The 21785-nt window shown below is 41.7% G+C and overlaps 1 protein-coding gene across 19 annotated transcripts in view; it reads left to right on the top strand.

Annotated features, from left to right (window-relative positions):
* The window catches only part of ZBTB20 (zinc finger and BTB domain containing 20), a 798165-nt gene that overhangs the window by 65714 nt on the left and 710666 nt on the right, over nucleotides 1-21785 (top strand). For 15 of the 19 annotated variants that reach the window (XR_009762877.1, XM_061628369.1, XM_061628370.1 and 12 more), the window contains one exon: nucleotides 16790-16849. The gene's annotated coding sequence lies outside the window, so the exon portion shown is untranslated. The other 4 variants (XM_061628379.1, XM_061628375.1, XM_061628378.1 and 1 more) reach the window with 3 other exon arrangements.

Raw genomic sequence — 21785 nt, 5'->3', positions numbered from 1 at the left:
GCCTTGGCTTCCTTAATTTATCTCTTCCTGGCTGGAAAGGAAAGGAAATAGTGAAGGTAAACTGGCAAGGATAGATTACATCTCCATTCACTTCTCTTGGGCATAAAAATAAATGGGATTCCCCCAGTATTCTCCATCATTTTAGAATATTTATCCTTTACACACTTTAGTCTTTTTTTTTTCTTTTGCGAAGAGTGAACTGATTCTCCCAACTTTAAAAATGAGGATCTGTGCTGACTTGACAACAAAAGCAAGGACAAAATATCCAAACAGTGTGGTTTTAGTAAAGGGTACATCATTCAACATTTTCAAAAGTGTTTCAAGCCTTTTCAGCTATTTTTGAAAAGTATTTTCTCATTATAACACTGCTGGGTGAAAGCAGCAGTTCTTCATAAGGGCTGTAGCTCAGTGATAGAATGTATGCTTTGCTTGCAGAAGGTTTCGCTCTGTGTTCCTAGCTTTCTTTCAGGTACTGAGAGAAAGAGTTCCTGCTCTGTATTAGAAAAACTTCCTGACGTGTTTCAATCTTTAGATTTTTTTAAAAAATGAACTCTTGCCCTCCTTTCTGCAGAACAGAGAAAATTGAGAAGAAGGTCTGCTGTCCTTTGGAAGAAATGCAGTAAGGAAACATCCTTGAAAATAACTTTTGGTCCCTTTTAAGAACAAACACGCCCCGCCTTCAACAAGGAAGGGTCCCTCACATATTTTCCAGCTGTACATATAAAGTACTGGAATAATTAATACCACAACACATGTTTCCTTGAGCTTTTATTGTACAACATCTGAACATCTTTCTCTGACTTTTACCAACTTTCCCCCTATGTGACGTCTTAAGGAAATAACTTTTTAAAGATATATTTTTGCATTCTGCAGAAGTCTGAGGTAATGATGGCTGTACTGAAAGAATGATGCACTTGCAAAACAAGTTTGGTGTGCAAACCAACTGCACTTGCAAGCACTTGATACTTGAACAGTGCTTACTACTGTGCCTCAGTCAACACACACTGAAGGAGAAACTTGGACAACAGCAGTCTGGGGTTAACTAAATGCTGTATTTTTCCCCAGAAAATGTTTTTTTAAAGGAATTGTTTTGTGTTCTTAAGAAAGCACGTATTTCATGCTCTAAAAGTCTGAGGTTTGTAGTTGAAAAAGATTAAGTAAATAATTCAGGATGCAATGTGTTTACCTGTTAATAATTAAGCAGATTGGTCTGTGTACTTTTTATAGACTTTAGATTTTTTATTTTATTTTATTTCTGGCTCATGTGTGTTGATTTTTAAGTTAGCAAATCTTCCATGAAGGGAAGAGATAGACTCAGAGTGAACAGGGGGATATAAATAACTGAACCCTGCTAGCTCAGCAGTCATATTGTCATGGAAATTATTTCTCCCCCTCATTTAGTTAGAACGAAGGGTTGTTAGAACCTCTTTCACCCTTGACTCTGATCACAAGCACCTTTAAAAAAAAAGAAAAGAAAGCCCTCTCACTGATTGTAATAATGCACTTAGTGTGTCCCACATAAAGAGGATTTTTTTAGTATGAATGTATAAAAGGTTAACATTAAAATACGCAATGAACACTAATGTGCTTTAATCAGATTTCATGATAAGAGATAGTTGCAATTTTTATAGGTAAAAAGACAACTAAAATAAATTAAGAATATATTTAAATCCATGAAGCTAAAGAGGACTAGGCCTCACCTGTAGCTAGATGAGACTGTTGGGAATCTCGCACCTACAACCTAGGAGAAAGGGAAGAGCACTAATGTAACAAATAAGTGAAATACTACCCTACTGGAAGCAATAACAAATTTCCATTAATCTTAACAGAGTCAGAATTGTGTCTCTTATCAGTTTTGCTGTGTAGATACAGGATTAAGTTTTCAAAAAGGTTCCTAGGATAACAGAATATTCTGTTTTTGTCCCTTCTGGCTGTGCTGAGGTAATCCTGAACTGATAGCATGAGTGAATGCTACCCCTTTGTCAACAAATGCAGTAGTATGGGCTTTGCTCTTAGGCAATTTGGCATTACTCTTTTAGGCTGAAGGGTGATTTGTCCTACATTCTCCATTTAAAACTTGGTTTTTATGCTGTACCTGCAAATAGAGGGGGTCACCCAAGGCCAGTTTGATTTTGCCATGCAAATATTCCAGTTCCCCTCTCCCCTGGGTAACTAGACATAGATAAACCGTCAACTAATTTGGTATGTAACGCCTAATAACTTTCAATTACTGTTGACACAGGTTGAATATGAAATTTTTACCAGGGAATTTTTTTTTTGTAACCCACTTTACAAACTTTCTAGCTGAAAATGTAGCCCTTTCTTGTATTTCTTCTGTCCTGTACTTTACTGTACTACAATAATACAAATAATACAACAAAAATAGAATAGAAGAAAACACTTTTTAAAAATGAGGAAGGAAAAGTGACTTTTTTTTAAAGGCTGGGGGAGCCACCAATGTGAGGCTTTGAAAACATCTTGTGGAATAAAATTCGAACACCTTTTAAAGGTTGCATGAAAGAACAAGATGGCTATCTAGAAGAGGTAAGGTCCACATTTGTACTTTATTGTAGCTATTGACCATTTACCTGCTGCCTTAATAAGGCATCATCCCAGAATCTACCAGGGCACATCTTGTACTGATATACTGTCAATTTAATGTGCACAAATAAAATGGCCCACAAATAGTTAAGATTGTTGCTGCGGTCTTGGTAGAAGGAAGAGTCACTTGGGCCACTTTCTTTTGTCATTGTGCATTTTTTTTGAGAAATCTCTGGCCAATTTTGTAGCAAGTTATGGCTAACTGTACCAAAAGAAATTGAAATAGATACCTAGAGCCTGATGTTGGTCATCAATATGCTTCAAGTTTTAAGTATTTTATGAGAAGAAATCTTAACATGCCTTATATTTGTGCTTTGCACACCACGCTGGCTCATTTACTATAGTTATTGGGAAATTTCATGGTTGTAAATGTCACAGCCCACAGTTCAGCCGGAGTTAGGTATGTTTCACTGCTCATAATGCCAGATTATGTCAGAAGTGTTAATCATGATGTGAGGATCTGCGTACTGTCATCTGCACCTTTTCAATGTATTGGATACAACCCAATTTATTTGTATTATGTGAGGACTATATTTGTGAAATCATTGTGTGAGGCTCTGCCTACCATCACATGCCCTTTTTAGTCAACCCAATTTATTTGTATTATGAAAGAACTATATTTTCCAAGTGTAACTTTGAAGGCATATGTATCTGATTATTTCAGTAGTGTCAAAATATAGAACATGCTGTGCTTTGCCTAGTACAGTCTAATAAAGCTTGGTGGAGAGGGAAAGAACCATAGTGACATCTCATTTATATTCACTAATAGGCAATAACCCTTGCGGTTTAAGAACGTACCTATAGCCAACAGATATTTCTATCAAACTTTAAAAAGCAAGAAAATTGGGCAGTTATAGTGAACGCACCAGGAGAGCAGGAGACCTGACCTCCTCTCTGAGTTATTGTACTGCCCTACAAATATCTCAATGGACTGGACTGTGAAAGACCAACCCAGATTGTGTTTGCATTTTGACAAATTTGTAAGGCAGTACAATATTTCAGAGAGGAGGTCAGGTCTCCTGCTCCCCTGGTGCATTCACTATAGCTGCTTATATAGCAGTCAGTTTCCTTGCTTTTTAAAGTTTGATAGAAATATCTGTTGGCTATAGGTACATTCTTAAACCATAAGGGTTTTTGCATATTAGTGAATTAGGCTTTGGCAGTCAACCAAAATGTAGTTTTCAGGAACTAGAGCAGGTGTGTGTAAGTATATGTGTAATAAAAGGTCTACATCAATGAGGTAAAATGCATCTAAATATGAAGGAAATATGTTTGCATTTTTCTTACAGACAAAAAGAGACTAGAGGTATAAAAATATTATTTAGGGCAGTAGATTGGAATAGAACTATGGAGTGAAGTTAGAGACATTATCAGGGAAGCATGCAAAAAGATAATACCTCTAGTTAAAAAGAGAGAATGACCTCAATGGATGACTGATGAAACTCTTAAAATGGTTAAAGAGAGAAGGAAAGCAAAAGCTAAAGGCGATAGAAACACAGAACCCTAAATGCAACAAAGCAGCGACTAGTATGTAGGGCCAAAGAGAACTATTACAATGGTTATTGTATAGAAATAGAAGAGGACAACAAAAAGGGTAGAACAAGAGCCCTATTCCAAAAGATTAGAGAAATGAAAGGGAAATTTAAACCAAGGTTAGGGATGTTGAATAATCAATTGATTGAATAATCAATATGGAGGAGAGACTGGAAGCGTTCCACGTACATCCCAGTTCCAAAGAAAGGGGATCCCAGGGAATGCAGTAATTATTGAAGTTTTGCCTTAATATGACATGCAAGTAAAGTAATGCTCAAGATTCTACAACAAAGGCTCTTACCGTATATGGAGCAAGAAATGCCAAGCTGGATTTAGAAAGGGAAGAGGCATCAGTGACACCAGAGGCACCAGGCACAGGGCCGGATTAAGCTGAGGAGGGTCTCTAGGCTGATTCTGAGCCGCCCGCTGTCCCATCCCATCCCCCCCTCTTCACCTACCTTTCCGCTTTTTTTGCAGCTGCGTGCACAGGTTTGCCATAAATCAAGATGGCGGCCGAGGTTTCCCTAAGGGGCTGAAGCCTCTGCCACCATCTTCGTTGATGACAGCAATGCACATGTGTAGCACGCATGCATGCCATCAACCAAGATGGCAGCAGAGGCTTCAGCCCCTTCGGGAAACCTCAGCTGCCATCTTGATTGATGGCAAACCGCAAAAAACAGCGGGGAAAAAGGTAAGTGAAGCAGGGGGATGGCGGGTGGTTCGGAACCTCTTGTTCTGCGATCCGCGGCTCCTGCCCTGCTTCCATGGATCGCGGGCCCCCAAGAGCTCCGGGCCCCTAGGCTTCAGCCTATTAAGCCTAATGGATAATCTGGCCCTGACCAGGCATCATATTGCAAACATACGTTGGATAATAGAACGGACCAAGGAATTTCAGAAGGAAATCATCCTGTGCTTTATAGATTATAGCAAAGCCTTTAATTGTGTAGATCATGAAAAACTATGGAATGCTTTAAAAGAAAGGGGGGAACCACAGCATCTGATTGTCCTGATGCACAACTTATATTCTGGACAAGAGGCTACTGTAAGGACAGAATATGGAGAAACCGATTGGTTCCCAATCGGAAAGGGAGTGAGACGGGTGTATTTTATCATCCTATTTGTTTAATCTATATGCAGAACATATCATACGGAAAGCGGGATTGGACCAAGATAGTGGTGTGAAAATTGGAGGGAGAAATATCGATAATTTAAGATATGTAGACAATATGCAGAATTTAAGATATGCAGACAATACCATACTACTAGCAGAAACCAGTAATGATTTGAAACGAATGCTGATGAAAGTTAAAGAGGAAAGCACAAAAGCAGGACTGCAGCTGGATGTCAAGAAGACTAAAGTAATGACAACAGAAGATTTCTGCAACTTTTAAGGTTGACGACGAGGACATTGAACTTGTGAAGGATTATCAGTACCTTGGCATAGTGAATGAATGAATGAATTCAAGGATTTTTGCCTATTACTGAATTTCTCTGCTTTTTAGTCCAGAAGGTAAGAAATGGGATCCTGTGCAAGTTTGCTGAGAATGGATTGATCATTTGCATGCTTATTGAGTTGAATGGGATTAGCTCCCTTGCAATCATGCTTAGGATAGGTGAAACTGACCACAGGGGATGGGAACGGGTGGGGGAGGAGGGGGATGGGAGGGGGGAGGAGAAGGGCAGTTTTTTTCATTTGCATGTTTATTGAGTTCAGTGGGATTTACTCCCATGCAATCATGCTTAGGATAGGTAAAACTGACCGGGGGGGGGGACGGAGGTCTGGAGTGGGCGGGGAAGGAGGAAGAAGGTAGAGGGGAGGGGAGGAGGAAGGGAAAAGAGAGGGGAAGGAGGGGAAAGCCAGGTCTGATCATTGCATGCTTATTTAGTAAAATGGGATTTGCTCCCTTGCATTCATGGTAAGGATAGGTAACCGGAGGAGAGGAGAGGAGAGGAGAGGGAAGGAGAAAGGGAGGGGGAGAGGGGAGCGGTAGCAGGGGATTGGAAGGGATGTGGGAGGGGTGAAGGAAGGGGGAAGGGGCAAAAGGGAGGTAATGGGAGGAAGGAGTAGGGGAGGGCAGGTTTGTTCATTTGCATGCTTACTGAGTTCAGTGGGATTTACTCCCGTGCAGTCATGCTTAAGATAGGTAAAACTGACCATAAGGAAGGGGGAAGAGGAAGGAGGGGATTGGAAGGGCATGGGGATGCAGATAGGGAGAGAAGGGCAAAGGAAGGGGGAGGGAAGGGGCAAGAGGGAGGGGATAGGAGGGAGGAGAAGGGGAGGGTGTGTTTGATGATTTGCATACTTTTTAAGTTCAGTGGGATTTACTGCCATGCAATCATGTTTAGCATAGGTGAAACTGACCTGGGGGAGGGACAGTGAGGGGGAGGAGGGGAGGAGATTGGGTGGGTGGGCACTGGGCAGAGGGGAAGCCCCTTTTCCAAAGGAAAACATTGTGAACAGTATAATGCTTTTCAGCGTTTCCCCCACCTTTTTATTCTACAGCAGGCACATGTAGCCTCCCACCCAAATTTAAACAAAGCTGTCCCTGGCCCCATCCACACCAGACCTTTATTTCCCTTTAAATAGTCGTGGCTTCGCCGAAAGAATCATGGGAAGTGTAGTTAGTGAAGGCTGCTGAGAGTTGCTAGGAGATACAGTAGTGCCCGCTTTTTGGAGTTCCGCTAATATGGCGGCTTTCAATTAGTAAGGCCTACGGTGCTTGTTCCACTTTTACTGCGTTTTTCGGACGTTGGGCGCAATTTTATTGACAGAGTTCCGCTTTTTGGCGGGTTTTGCTTTTTGGCGGGGGTCTGGAATGTAACCCACCATATGAGTGGGGCCCTACTGTACCCTGTTCCCCTCACATAGCTTCAGTCAGAGCGGCTGACTGTTAAACCACTCTGGTCACTGGAACTCTGTCGGGAATAAGAGTCTTCTCTCAGCACCTTTCACAAACGACACTTTCCAGGATTCTTTGGGGGAAGCCATGAATGTCTCAAGTGAAATAAAGGTCTGGTGTGGGTGTGGCCCCCTGATTAGGCAAGCAGCTGTGAGTCTGGCTTTTAGAACACTGACAGTTGGTTTTTACAGAGCATGCCCGACCTTATCATTGAGTTCGATGCTAAGTTTCTTAAATATATTAAAAATCAGCCAGGCATTTAAAAAACTTTTAGACTGCAGAAGATGAAGGTCAGAGTATGGGGCAAGGTCAGTAACAGGATTACAGGTACTCAGTAAACATGGCTGATTTTAATTAATTTCAATAAATTATGAGAACTCTGACAGAAAAAAGTCTAACAGGGTCTGGGTTTTTTCCTCTCTTTTTCAGTATGAACTCTCGATTCTCTCTGATTTTTAGCTGTACTGTCATGAAAATTGAGAGGGGTGTTAAGCAAGCATTTCTGAGCTCAGGACTATAATTGTAAGGTTTTGTTTTGAAATGAGCTTATGGGAAGCATAAGAATGGCATGGGGGTATTTTCAGTTTAACATTGCGGAATGTGAAAAATCCATGCTGGCTATAGTATACAGCCACTCTCGTGGCTGTATAATCTAGGCCAAATTTCAATAACACAGTAGCACTTGAAGTGAAAGGTTAAGCTTATCTCCATCTCTCTTGGTCAAATTACAGCATGCTGAAAAACCTTTTATCCATATTGCAAGTAAAGGTCAGAGGTACTTGCCATTTAATTATGCTTCTCAACTTTACTTTTGGAATAGTAAATGAAAAACATCTAAATTAAGGAAGAAAGCAGACAAAGTTTTTTTTAAGTGCAACTTGTTCCATTTGCCCATTTGTTCTATTGGTGTTCAAGAAACACTACATTTGGGACTTGTGTATCTTGAATGGTAGCCCTACCTGGGTCCATGAACCCCGCTTCGCACCCAGGACTTACCGGGTTGCGGGGCGTGTTTGCGGCCCGGGTGAATCCTGAGCCTCCATGTCTGGAGAGGGCAAGCGCGCCGGACTGGGGTGACGCAGTCACGACGTGCTTCTAGAGGGGGCGGGGCATACGAGCTTATTTAAGCTCGCGCTATCCGCCCCCTCTCCCTCTTCATAATTGTGGCATAATGCAGCCAAAGCTCTGCTCACGGCTGGAGTTTGATTCCAATGAAAGGAGGAAGAATGACGGCGTGGGACAGACGGAGCTACTGAACAGCGAGGGACAGAGAGCGGCAGCCATTTTCTGGCCGCATGGTCGATGCTTGGGCCTGATCAGCCCATTTAAGGTTGCAGCCATGAGGGCAACGACTGTTAATGCTTCTGTGTGGCTGCAGGTGGCCTGGTGGTGAGACCTGGCCAAGTTAAGCAAGATTACACAAACATCCTCCCCCCTATACAGGGAGGAAGGAGTGGATGTTAAACAAGGATTACAACCACATACATTTAGGCAGTTAAAGGGAGAGAGAGAGAGAGAGAGAGAGAGAGAGAGACGCATCCCTGTGGGTTGCTGATTTCTCCCCCCCCCCATAAAAGGGGAAGGGGGTGAAGGTAATATAAGAGTACCACTTAGATATATTGAACATTCATATTAAATATTAAATAATTAATGATAAATAGATATGAACCCAATGCCTCCTAAGAAGGAGAGAGTTGGGCCAAAAGGGGCATGTGCCTAGCCAGCAGGCCTCGTTAAAAGGGCCTAGCAGGCAGGAAGTGTCTGGGCTGATAACGGTAAAAGAAAGAAACACATTTATAAATAAAGTAAAATACAATAAACATATCAAGCTAACAAACATGCTATATATGTATTTGGCAACCCCTTGCTGCCTAGGCCTTTGGGCATTTAAAACCACACACAAACCCTTAGCCCAGGGCAGATTGTGGGAGAAAAGGTGGTTTAGTGTAGTGGTTAGGGTGTTGGACTGCGACCCAGGAGACCAGGGTTCGAGTCTCCCCAACTGCTGTGAAGCGCATTGGGTGACCTTGGGCCAGTTACTGCAGGCTCAGAGCAAATTATGGGAGGAGGCTGTGTTATAACAAGATTCTTTACACTTTCCACTTTTTACAAGCCAGTAAGACAGCTGCACAGGCTTTTCGAGCCTGCCAACACACGACCTATTTTCCCCTTTGATTGCCAAGGCTGGGTGTGAGTTCAGCCTAGGTAGGGGGCGCCACACAGTGAGGGATGTGGGTGAGGCCCTGGCAGCCTCTATTGGCAATTGTGCAGGGCTCTTTGATTAGGCTTACAGTTTTTTCCTAGACCCGGGCCTATATTAGGTTGCAGGTACTTTATTCTATTAATTTATTACATGGTGGCTGTTGGGGGATACGGAGCTCTTGGCTAAGCTTCCGACTTCTTGCTAGGCCCAGGAATATATTAGGTTGAGGTACTTAATTCTATTATCATTACATTATATGGTGGCCTTGGTGGGGCCGGGTGAGCCTTCTGGGACTTTGTGCCTGTCCTGTTTAGATACTAGTGGTGTGCACAGATGACAAGGTTTTGCTAGAAAATGTCTAAATCTCCATAACTTAGTTGACAGTGATCCTTTTTCAAGTGTCAGTGCCACGCTAATTGTTACCTCTGAGACAGAAGTTGCATTTATTTGAATTTAGTCTCGTATCAAAAACAAAGCATATGGCATTTGTTGTATTAAAGAAGGACATGCAAACTTCTGCATGGAATTGAAGGTCTAGCAGATTATAATGTGGCTTGATGGGAGGATAGGAATAACAAGGAAAGCCAGACTGCTTATAAGGCTCTTATCCTAATTCCAGGATCTTAGACTTTACTAAAGCAGGGGCTGCCTTGACAGGATTTTAGATTCCTGTTGACATAGAGGCTGCCTTTTAAGTTCCAGGCAGACTCTTTACCCTTTCCTGATGATTTTGTAACAACAACAACAACGACAAAAAAACACCCTTCTTTGTTAGGATTTCTGATATCATTTACCTGCAGTCATATATAGCATGCAACTTTTATATTGGCACTTCTATTTTGATATCAGTTACTTGAAATCAATGTAGCATGCACATTTTGCATTTGAACATTTATTATTATGGTTGTTTGGAAACCCACTAGGAGAAAGCTGCAGTGGGTCCAAATATTGGTGACAGCAGCATATCCTCAGTCTCTGTGCTTTAGGGGAACTGGATTAGCTGCCATGGAATAGTAGTTGGTAAAGTGTACTTACTCATAAATGATTTACTTCCTTTCTTTGCAGAAGGATATGCACAGCAGTGAGATATTAGGCCGGAGGCCTTCAAGGGGGTGAGAGGAAGCCCCCAGCTTAAGCTGCTCAGGGACATGTGTCCCTCCCCAGTTAGACTTGAGGTACTACGAACTTCGCTTACTGGCTACCCGGTTTAAAGGGAGGTTTGTCTGTGTTATGGTGTTTTTCTTTTGGTTTCCTGATCCCAGATTCCAACTACCGGCTGGCCTTCAGGGCATACAGTCTTAAATCTGTCGTAGTTATGGCCCTAGGATGCAGAGGGCATATTACACCTGATTCACCACCAGTCCTGTTTAAGGGGTCAGGCAGTGATGGGTTTATACTGGGTAGTCTGGGATAGTGCGCTGCACTTCATTCAACATGGTGCACGCCTATGATAGAGATGCCTTATGCATTTTTATGTGGCAGAGCATTATCTATGGACTGCTATATTTCTCACATGGAGTGCTTCAGCTCCTTCTGGGAGGGGCAGTCATGGCCTCCAACTCCCAGCTGGCCTTCATGGCCTACAATCTTCAATCTGTTTTAGTTATGGCGGTAATTGCCAGGGACAGAGTGTAAAGATGTACAGCTGGGCAGAGTTCTTGGCCCCTTCCTGGCCACCCCAGTCAGGTAGGGCCTTAAAAGGCAGTGGGCAAATTACGCCTGATTCACAACCAGTCTTATTTAAGGGGTCAGGCAGTAACGGGTTCATACCTGATAGTCTAGGAACGGTGCTCTATGCTTCATTTAACATGGTGCACACAGTTGGCAGAGCATTGCCTATGGACTGCTATATTTCTCGCATGGAGTGCTTCAGATCCTTCTGGTAGGGGGCAGTCAGGAGACAAGTGGACTCAGAAACAGTGGGGCACTATCTGTATGATGGGCTGTTCATCGGTAGGGCAGATTTTGGGGTGCATGTTAGCACCTGAGGTCACAGCTTATAGTATGGATATGTAACTGGGGGGTTCCCTTGAAAACTGGGAATATGGAGGATCCTGTCCCAGTGTTCACCTTTCTGGATAACAAGATTGGCTCTTTGCCAGTGCTCTGTCACGGAACCAGATTGAGAGATTTCGCCACCTGGCGCCGTGGGCCAAGGCTCAGCCGGACGTGGTCCCGCCAGATCTGTGGGAGATTGGCAACTTGAGTCGGAGAGAGCGATAAGCCTGTCCATTGCGCCCAGTACTATGGCCAGCTACCAGAGAGCAGGTAGGGAGCTATTGGCTTTCAGGGTAGAAAGGGGTTACGTACAGCAGTGGCCCATCCCAGTGGAACACCTCATAGAGTTTTGCGTGGAAGGCAGGAGGAAGGGCCTTGCCGTTAAGACTTTTCGAGGTAAGCTCTCTGGCCTATCCTTTTTGGCCAAGTCCCGAGGTTTGCGGGACTTTTCTGATGACTTCCGACTTCGTAAGATGTTGGAAGGCTGGGCAAGGGAACACCCCGCCACTTCTGATCCTCGCTCCCCTATTCACCCAGAACTTTTGCTAGGGCTCTTGTCCCAATTTGAACGTTTATGTTCATCGTCTTTTGAGGCCCTGCTTTTTCATGCGGCCGCACTTACACTGTTCTTCGGAGCTTTTAGGATCAGTGAGGTGCTGGCGGGGTCCAGGACTGACCTATCCTCCCGTGCCCTTTTGCTGTCTGACTTTAGTCGGTGGGAGGGACAGGCTACCCTCCAGCTGTGCTGGTCAAAGACTGATCAGCGCAGGTGGGGACATATAGTGGCGCTTTCCCCCTCACAGCTGCACAAAATTTGCCCTGTAGCCGCATTAACCAAGTTCTTAACAGTCCGTGGACAACAGCCTGGATACTTATTTGTACATAAGGATGGCCTCCCCCTTTCTAGATTTCAGTTTTGGGCGGTTACTAGGTTAGCCCTTGGGCATATGGGACTCGATCCCAACATGTTTGGGACACATTCTTTCCGTATTGGCGCAGCGCCTACGGCTGCCTGCTTGGGTTTTTTCCCAAGGCCAGTTACAGTCCCTGGGCAGATGGCGTTCTACAGCCTATAGGTCTTATATTCGGCCTTTTCGAGGGGTTCCAAAAACCAGTTTGTGACTTGTTTCTGTCACTGTTATGAGTTTCCATTGTTTGTTTTGACAGGCCGCTGGAAGGGAGACAAAAGAGTGCACATCCTCCTCTGAGGCCATGGTACGGTCTTTTGGGCAGGCCGCAGGGCGGCGAAGTCGCGTTTGGGCACGCAGCTTGGGCTTAGCCGGTGGGCTACTGTGCAATGGCTGGGCCGCTGTGGGATGCGCTGGGACGGGCTCCTTCCAGTGCTCTTCTAGATGGCAGTAGTTCGGAATGCGCCACAGTTTTTGGTCATTCACCTGGGTGGGAATGACCTTGGCATGTTGAAGGGTAGAGCCCTTATTGAACAGGTGACTGCTGACTTCCGGGCCATTATGCAGCGTTGGCCGGGGGTACACTTGATTTGGTCTGATATTTTACCCCGTAGACAATGGAATTGTATGGGTGACCCTAGGGGGATAAATAGGACCCGCAAAAAAGTAAATAGGCAGCTCCGTCTCGCTCTATCGGACTCTGGTGGTTTTGTCATTCACCATCCAGAGATAAGGCGCAGTAAGGTTGAGCTATATCGGTCAGATGGCGTTCATATGACCGATGTAGGTAATGATATCCTCTTAGAAGACCTGCAGAGGGGCTTGAAGGACATCTTGTTTGAATGTGGGGTAAAGGGTGACTAAACAGAGGTTTGTCCCCTTTCTGTGGCGAGGAAGTGTGGGAAAGGTTGAAGGTGAAGGGCAGCTAGGTGACACCTTTAGGCACCTTTGGAGGTGATAGGCGGTTCCGGAGGCCTGCAGCTCTGGGTTTTACAGCCCGAGGGCAGGATACGGGTCGCCTTTGGGGCCAACAGGTCTCATCTACCCGGAGTTTCAGGGCACCGGGGGGCGGTGACGCAGGTTGGCCTCCCTACGCACAATTGGAGTGTGGTCAGGGCAAGGGGTTGACAGATTGCACCCCTTTGCCCGACAGGGGTTTGGGTCGCCCGAATAGCTGCAAGCAGGCTTTGCCTGACTCACCAGTTTAATCCCGCACTTATGTTCCCCTTTGCAGGTCCATTATCATAATATGGTTTAATAAAGTGGCCCGTTGTTTAACCCATCATATTGTGTCTGCGTCTTATTTCACCCCTGGGTCGCAAACCCTCAGTTCAGCTAATAACATGATGCAAAGAAAATCAAATTAAAATATTTCAATAAATGTATCATAGACGTCAGGTTTGAGAGCTCAGTTTGGGACCTATGTATCTTAAAAAACCCTTCTCTCTCTCTCTCTCTCTCTCTCTCTCTCTCATTTATTTATTTATTTATTTATACCCCTCTCTTGACTTACATCAGTGGAGGGGGGGAGGGCCTGCTCCAAGTCACTGTCTATTTGATCATCACCTTGAACATGGGATAAAGAAAGTTGTGGATTTTTAAATATGGCAGCAGAGTTGCTTCTGCAGGGATAAGAAAAGCTTGATCACTCTGGGTGGGCATAAACATTTATTTGGATCCCAGCTGTCGCATGTTAATGTTTGTGGAAAATGGCCAGAAACAAAATAAACAAACAACTAGGGCCATATCCACACTATACATTTAAAGCACCCTTATACCACTTTCACAGTCACGAGTTTCCCCAAAGAATCTTGAGAATTGTAGTTTGTTCAGGAGCTGAGAGTCACAGAGCTACAATTTCCAGAGTGGCAAAAGGGATTGATTGTAAAACCACTCTGTTAAGCTGTGTAAAGGGAATAGGAATCTCCTAATAACTCTCAGCAGCCTTAACAAATTACAGTTCCCAAGATTCTTTGGGGGAAGCCAGTGGCTGTTAAAGTTGTTTAGGAGCACTCTTTAGTGCGGATGTGGCCTGGTTCTGTGTACCCAAGAAGATAGTGTGGCGTAATCGTATGCACACTTACATGGAAGTCCCACTGAGTTAAATGAGATTTAACTCTAACATAAATGTTCATGGGTTTGCAGTCTTGGGTCATTTCCAGATGAAGTGTATATTGAGAAATCATCCTCATGTGTTTTCACAAAATTTATGCAGAGATTATACAACCTCATCAAGTGATTGCTATCCTGCACATTCCACTGTAATTTTCCATAACTTTCCTTAACAGAAAAAGTCAAGGAGAGGGGCAGGTGTATTGCACAAATGTGCTGTTTAGACATTCATTGCAGTGTACCCACTTTCTTTGAAGTGCATTATCAATATTTATTTATTTATTTATTAGATTTATATCCTGCACTTCCAGTAGGAGCCCAAGGCGGCATTCTTATTTTGCAAAGAGTGTATACTGGCATCTATCCAAATGCGTGAGAGATCTGTGAAAAAGTGCAACAGTATGGAAGCATCCCTAATGTTGTTACCCCCTCCCCTCATAGTCAAACTTGAATTGCTTTGGAAATTGAGGGGTTTTTAAGAAGTTTGTTGAAATGACATGGGAAGGTGCCATCTGTAAAGAAAAAAGTGGAAAAAATCAGGTGGGTCTGTGCAAGCATTTGGGTGAGCCAAGAATAGTTATTTGGCTCTCTGAGATTAGTTTATTGTAAACATGTGATTGGTGCATATGAGAACTATATTGTTACGTAACTTGTTTATATTGACACTTTCTTTGATGTTTAATTTTATTTTTTCCATGCGTGCCTTGGTTTTGCATATTTTTATGAAGATCCTTTTTTGTCAACTAAAATTTTGATTTGCATTCTGTGTGTATACTGCAATGCAATTTAGATGTGATCAGCTATCTCAGATTGTGTGAAGTTAAACATTTCAATGCTTCAATGTGAATTTAGACATTTATTTATATGTACACTTCTGTGTCATCTAACTGTTAAATAGTTGAGTGAGCACAATTTAGAAATGTATTTATATACTTGTCATGAATTAAAGGATCTAGTAGTTTTCAGCCTAGGTTTGGGACTGAAAAGATTGCCTTAGGTGGCAGGGAAAGTGTGGCCTTGCCAATTTTGTTGGACCTCAATATCACTATGCATGGTGTCCGTTTTAGTGTTGGGGGCACTCAAATGCAGTGGTTCTGCTCCTGTATCATGGGAATAAACGTACTGAATGCACAAGATTCAGTCTTCTCTCTCAAGCTGTTTAATATTTGCATCTCTCAAGCTGTTCAATATTTGCATCAAACTGCTGAAAGAAATATTCTGAAATTTGGAATTCATTGTTCCCATAATCATATTTCCACTCTTCGAATCAAGGTGCGACAAATGGGTTTCCTGAATGTGTGTGTCTAGGCAGTGGTAGATGTTCATGTTCATTCTGGACAGAAAAAAGATATTGATTGTGGGGATTGTCTTGATTCTGGAGTTAGATGATTTACCTGTTTTGGATGGGGTCACCCTCCCCCTTAAGAATCAGATGGATTTGATTTGTTTAGTATGTTCAAGTAGGGCATTGGCAAAGTGAACCTAATAGTTAAACTGAGTTTCTTGGAAAAGCTGCAGGTCTGTGGTATGAATCCAAAGAATCACACAACTGGTTCACAAGATGCCTAAGGGAGGGTTTGACTTGTGTTTCTTGAATAGCAGTTGTCCATACTGCATGGCAGATGATTTTGAAATTGAGGAGATTCATAAGTAGCTTGTGATGTTATGGGATCTGCTGTTCAAAGTAAAAAAAAAAAAAGCTTAAAAACACAGGACACAATGTGTCTACCCTCAGCATACCTGAAACAGTTCTTTTTGAGCAATTCTAAGCTTCTGACTGCAAAGTCTCTTTTTTATAGAGGTGACTTAAGACTTTAAAATTTACAAAAGAACATATGTATTAGGGTGTATTAATTTTATCTGAAAGTGAGTTCCAAAATAAGGAACTTAAAAAAATAATTTTATCCTTTTGGTGCTTTTAAAATAATAATCCTTTCTAAAAGAAGAAAATAACTTCTGATGACTTCTTAGTTCACACTTGAGACATTTATGAATTTTCACCAGTTAATACAAAACCATTTGTAACTTACAGAGATTCTAAAAGCATTAGACATTAGTTTTTTTAGATTTAAAAAAAAATGCAGTTTTAGCTTCTAAATTATTAAAAGTATTTACTCGTAACATTCCTCATAAATGCATCTCTAGGCTAAGAGAGAGTGGTATAAGAGAGAGTGGCAGACAATTACTTTTGTTCCTAATACAGAAAGAATCCTCGCTTTTACTGAAAAATGAGTGGCAATTTAACTACCAGTCTATTGACACTTTCATATCTTGGTGCCATGCTTAATTTTTCTTTTTCTTTTTTCCAAAACATATAGCTGGTATGGTGACTACTAGTGTTTCATACTTACTTGTTTATCACCTGCAAAGTAAATGTGAATGAGTGGGTGTGTTCAAACAGACAGCTATATGTTGATGTATATACACATTGAGGCGTCTACTTACAGCGAAATGCCTAGTCACTTGAGTGTTATGAAAACGAAAGATGTTGTTTGAAAAGATCCCTAAACACAACTATTTTCTTTTCTTTACAGCAGCACAGAAAAGAAGTGCTAGGAACTGTTTTTAACCCTTTTGGAATCCGAAGAAGAAAGGTAACATTAACTAGAATACTGCAAAAAAGAAGATAGTTAAGCCTAGAAATGCTGTGTGTTTGTTACAATGCAGTTAGGTTGTTTTTAAGACTGTGCATGGGGTTCAGAGGTGTTAGTATGCCAGGGACTCACCACAAGAACCTTAAGTTAGACATGGTAGAGCTCTCACAAGCTTCCTTTGGATTAATTAAGTAATGATCCAAGTTCCTAAAAAACATTTTTAAAAAATCAGGAGACCTGGGGTCATTTTTCTATTAATCCAAGATATAGAAAAAGAATCCAGACCTTCACTTTATCTTAAAGCATACCCCTATTCAATGTAATTGAGCAACGTAAAGGAGATTTTTTTTTAAAAAAAACGAGAACTTTCAGAAATAAAGTAACCCCCCACCCAGATCATAATTTGAAACAGAGCATTCAGATTATTGTAATGCTGACTGAAATAAGACTGACATCTGAGGCCCTTGAACATATCTGGCCCTTTTTGTATTGCAGCCATGGGATATAACACAGAATGTAAAGCAGCAGACATTGCTAGTTTCCTGCATGTTGTAATAATACATATTTCAGAAGTTGGTTGGAGTGCTGAATCTTTGGCAGGTGATTAATATTTGCAGTATTGCAAAACATTGTGAAACGCATCCCTCGCTGCTATGCTTTAATTTTTAAGCATTAGATTTCTGTTTCTTTTTTCTATAGAATATGTTTACTAGTAGAAATAACTTACATTTTAAATACTGGAGTATTTACAGAATAGGCCTTGAAATAGCACAACAGTTTGCACTGGAAATCTGACGTGTTATGCTTTCCAAACCTAAAACCACTGAAATCAATGGAGTCTTGATCTCTCCCCCCTGCCAAGTTGGTTTCAGTTTGCTCTTCTTAATAGACATATAAATGTAATGGCCTGGCTTGTATACATGAGCAGGAAGCTTGCCCTTTGTCCACCAGTGGTCAGAACACCTAGGTGGGCTATAGTGGCAGTGACTGGGGGCTGTTGTGGGTTCCTGCCTCTGAGCCTGATGCTAGTGATCAGGAGCCCAATGAACCTGAGGCTGGCAGGTGGGGCCTGCTGAACTATAACTTGAGCCAGGATTCTCATGGATGCTTTCTGAGCTGCAAAAATGAAGTGCCCCCAAAACCAGTGCAGCAGTGCAGGGAGCACACTGAATAAATGAGAGGCTATGGAGTATAGAAGAAGTGTCTATATTCAGGCCAGAGGACAGGCCCTCAAGAGATTTTAGTTCTCTAAAAGGAAGAGTGAACTGGAGTTAGAGGGTTGAAAGGCCTCAGTTCATTTCCAGCTTTTCTCAGTACAAGCTGCCTTGCCCTCTTGGCTCCTACACAGGATTAGAGCAGGACACCCCCTTTCTTCTCCTCCACTACACAGCTGGGAAAAGGACTTGTAAAGTTCATTTTCAGTTTCCTGGATTTTTGTGTTGTATCCTATCAATGCATTGAAGCAATCTTCAGAGGTTCTCCTCGAGGTAACCCCACCATTGAGATAAAGTAGGTAGTGAGAAAAGATAGACCCTTCTCAGTGGTAGCTTCTTGGTGGAATTCCCTTCCAAGAGGTCTACTTAGTGTCAACATTGTTACCCTGTGGCACCAGGCAAAGATGTTTCTATTCTCCCAGGCTTTAATGTATTATTTTAACCTGCTATAATTTATTATATTTTATTTTTGATTCTTGGATCTTATCTTGTGTAAATTGTCTTTGCTGAAGGATGGCATAGAAATGTTTAAATATATTTTAAATGATAGAAAAAAATACAACCTCTCTCCCTTTGCATTTCCATGAATGTGGGGAATGTAGCAGGTAGTAGATAAGAACAAAATTTTGGTCCTGCCTAGTCTCATTTTTGACATGTGGTGTTCGGGAGGGCGTTGATTAGCTAAAGTATGTCTGAAACTATGAAAACAATTATGTACTACCCTTTAGTAGGACTGTGCCTAGAGAATGTAACCCTAGGAGTAAAATGTTCTGAAGTCCCCTTTAAATAAAGCAGTATCCCCACACCATAGGAACTAGTGTAATCCTAAAATTTCTCTACTAGTGCCTGAATTTCGTGTTGTAGTGGAGGGTTTTGACTCCTGTTTATAATTTGTTAGAAGTGCACATGCCAGCAATTTTTCTTTAGTTACATTAAATAATGTTATTTTGACTTAACAGTATAAGAGGTTTGCATCTCTTTTTCTGAAGCCACCAACAGTATATGCAAGTTAGAATGTTAAAAATATCAATAATCTTTAAATCAAACTCCTGCAGTAACATGTGTTTGAAACTACCAGCTCACAAATTTGGTACCAAACTTGTTCAAGATAGTGTAGAACTGTTAACATTCTTTCTCATCTGTCATTCCTTTACTTTATTTGCATGTAATTACTGGAGTAGGGGGGCTGTGGGCCTTGTAAGTAGTGTATGCACATAGCAGAAGCAGAGAGAGGAAACTGCAGGGAAACGATAAATTCATGCATAATATTGAGCTGCAATAGGAGATAGCTATCATGTGAGTGAAGAAGGCTTCTAGTTTTCCTGACTCTTGTAATCAACTTTTTCCATGACTTTCAAGCTCTGTGTGCCTGCAGGGATGGAAAGTGCAAAATCCTAATTCCACATGTTTTTTCAGTTTAATTTTTATGGGGCTTACCTTGTGTTTAATTTCCTATACTGTTAATTAAAGGAGCTTTAATGAGTACAATCAAAGGGTCAGACCAGAGATTTTTTACAGCTGTGAGTAAACAAAATAGGGATATTATAAAAGTTTGTAGGATTATTGCCTTGGTCACATTTCTGCTTTTACTAACATTTTATTTTTTTTTGGGGGGGGAACTATTCTCAATTTCTTTTCTTTTGGTTTTAAAATGTTTACATTTCTGTCCACAAAGCATGTATAAGGATGACATGCCTATTTGTGTTTCCATTAATTCATATAATGCACAAGCCAAATAAATAATTTGGTGGGTTATTGGGCAGTGGGGTAGAAAGGATTTGAACGGAGAGGAGGAATAGCATAAGTGATGGGTTCTATGAAATATATTCTAATTTTGATTATCTATAAATCCATACATAACAATGAGTAACAATATATGCTAAATACTAGAAGAAATTGGTTTTATATTTTGCTATAACCTTCATTCAACCTGGTCAGTTTGCTGTGACTGTGCTGTGTGTGTTTTAATTTACAGTGCTTTCAGTGCATTTGCTCTTTTTAATCTGCTTATTTCCATCCACTTAAGTCATATAACAGATCCTCCGTGGCGCAGAGTGGTAAGCGGCGGTAACACAGCTGAAAGCTCTGCTCACGGCCGGAGTTCGATTCCAACGGAAAGAGGAAGTCGAATCTCCGGTAAAAGGGGTCGAGGTCTACTCAGCCTTCCATCCATCTGTGGTCGGTAAAATGAGTACCCAACATATGCTGGGGGGTAAAGAAAGGCTGGGGAAGGAACTGGCAATCCCACCCCATATATACAGTCTGCCTAGTAAACGTCGCAAGATGTCACCCTAAGAGTTGGAAACGACTCGCACTACAAGTGCGGGGACACCTATACCTTTTTTTTTAAAGTCATATAAACTATTTCTAGTAGTCAGGGGGATAGTGTCATTGTTTAAGTAGCCAAAAAGACATCACACAAAAGAGGAAGGGATCAGCAGGTTTGGGGGAACCTCAAGGTTTACAGGAGTACAACAATCTTCAAAGAGCAAAACCTTAAGATAGGGGAAACCCCAAAACAGCCCAACAAGGACTGAGAATTGCTAAGTGGCCATGGAATGTTCAGTGACAGTTAGGAGGAAAAAATGAAAAACCATGGACAGGGAGGCAGAATAGAATAGAGTGGTTAGAATCCTGAACAGCAGCTCTCAGTGCTGCAACATTTTGTTGCAGTCTCACTTGTCTAATGAACATTCTATTTTTCACTGTATCCATATGCATTGGTTTATGCTGGGGTAACCTGGCTAGCTCTACAACTTTGGATATGTGAGTGAGGCTTCAATATCTGTTGTCTTTGTTGAATGTATGTTGCTCTGTTCCATTTTGGAATGCTTTTGTATATTTTAAAATTGTAGTAATTTTTATCTGTTTTAAAGTTCTATTTTCTGTCTAATGTAACCTGCCCTGGGACTGTGTGGTGACTGGTGGGTAATAAATAAATACAATTGTCAAGGTAGAGGGGAATCATTAATGCTGGGAATTTTTTCTGCAACAGGTCTGAAAATTAGATCATTTGCTGTTATTTGTACAGTGCTTAGATATAGGTGCTTTTGGTACAATCTAACCAAATTTAAGTCCTATTAATGTTAATGGCAGATATTTAAGCACACACTGTATCCTCCCATTAAAACAAATTGGATCTAAATCAACTTACCTTTGGCTGGATTATACCCTGTGCATGTTATTATTGTTGAATTATTTTACTACTAAAGTGGAAAAGCAAAAGTAATATTTCAGTTTATACCAACTTGATAGAAGCTAGTTTTATATAACTTAGCTTTTCAGGTTGTCCAGAGACTTTATAAAATTATAATGGCTGAGTATTGAGAAGATAGTGGAAGAAGACTAATTTTGGGGCACTGTTACCTGAGGTGAAGATGAATGAAAGATGGTGAGAAATACAAGGAATAAACGGCTGGTTTTAATATTAAGGTTGGGCTCCAGTGATAAAGTTGTGCTGGTGAATCAAACTGCAGAAGAATATTGCCAAAATGTCATAGCTTTTTATGTTGTGCTGGGTCCGAATGCCCTTTTCTAAAACATTTATTCATTCACTGATCCAGGTACTGCTAGAATGTGAGCAATAAGGCAGCTTCTCAGGTACAGATACTTTTGGCAGAGCACAAGCTTATTAGAAGGGTGGGGACAGAAGGGAACGCTTCTAGACCTAGAAGTCTGAAGGAGCCCAGTCTGGGCTGTAAGCCCATTCCAGTGGGCAGAGG

This window comes from Rhineura floridana, chromosome 5 (genome assembly GCF_030035675.1).
Source record: "Rhineura floridana isolate rRhiFlo1 chromosome 5, rRhiFlo1.hap2, whole genome shotgun sequence".
Classification (NCBI taxonomy): domain Eukaryota; kingdom Metazoa; phylum Chordata; class Lepidosauria; order Squamata; family Rhineuridae; genus Rhineura; species Rhineura floridana.
Note: the sequence above shows the minus strand (reverse complement) of the source record. Positions and strands in the feature narration are given on the sequence as shown.